Raw genomic sequence first — 1,205 nt, 5'->3', positions numbered from 1 at the left:
GAGCATAGTGGTTTTTTTAATATGTGGTGAAGACTTGATCTATCAAAATGTGGGCTCTTCATTTTGAGTAAAATTATCATTAGGCCTTTATGAAGCCCCTCTCCCCCAACTTGGGAAATTGTTCTCTGAATTCTTGTACCTTGTCCACACACAGGAGCTTTCTTGGCAGCCATAAGGGCTAGAAGGCTTTCCGTTTCTTAAAAACCAGTCTCATTTTCCAGGTGTTGAACTCTGCAGTCAGATACCAGTTTATGCTCAGGTGGGATCCAAATGATCAAAAGTTGAGTTCTGTGCACTCACAAGGCCCTTCTTACCATCTCCTTACCACTGCAGCCTCTTGTGTTCCCTGAAAAGCTGCTCTTGAGGGTAGATGAGACTTGCAAAATGGCACAGAGATCTGATGCAGAGTGGCGTGGAATTGGTAGCAGTGGGTGATAGGCTTCCCCTTGCACCAGCACAAGGTGCCTTCTCTTAATACAAGGAGCTCTGGATTCTGCCTCTAGATGGCAGAATACATGTGCTTGATCCAGCTTGGAGGGGCAAGGGTTTATACATGTAGTGGTAGATTTTTTCCCCTCAGAGATCCCTAGTTTGGTGAGAAGTCGTGTGTGAACTCATGCTGTGTGGGCAGTTTGTAGAGGAGAACTGGTCTTGTGGTAGCAAGCATGAATTGTCCCCTTTGCTAAGCAGGGTCTGCTGTGGTTACATTTGAATGGGAGACTGCATGTGTGGGCACTGTAAGACATTCCCCTTGGGGGTGGTGTCACTCAGGGAACAGCCCCTGCATGCAGAAGATTCAAAGATAGGGTTGAGAGGGACTCCTACCTATAACCCTGGAGAAGCTGCTGCCAGTCTGGGTAGACAATACTGAGCTAGATGGACCAATGGTCTGACTCAGTATATGGCAGCTTCCTATGTTCCTAGGAACAACATGTGTAAGACTTGTCAGATAAATTGACTTTTTAGTGCAGACCAATTGTTTGATAAGTGGAGTAAGGAGTTTAGTCCTCTCAGTTCTTCTCTCCTACTCCCTAAACAGCTGATGGTACTATTGTACATTAACTTAGGTGCACAGTACCAGATTGGGATGATGGATCACTTGCTATTCATAAAAAGCAGTCCTATTTGTTTTGAGACTAGAAACGCTTTGCCCTTGAGCCATTGGAATAAATACATTTGCACCACACACACACACACATGCATGC

Source organism: Hemicordylus capensis, chromosome 1 (genome assembly GCF_027244095.1).
Source record: "Hemicordylus capensis ecotype Gifberg chromosome 1, rHemCap1.1.pri, whole genome shotgun sequence".
NCBI classification, from domain to species: domain Eukaryota; kingdom Metazoa; phylum Chordata; class Lepidosauria; order Squamata; family Cordylidae; genus Hemicordylus; species Hemicordylus capensis.
The sequence above is the reverse complement of the archived record's forward strand: the minus strand, read 5'-3'. Positions refer to the sequence as shown.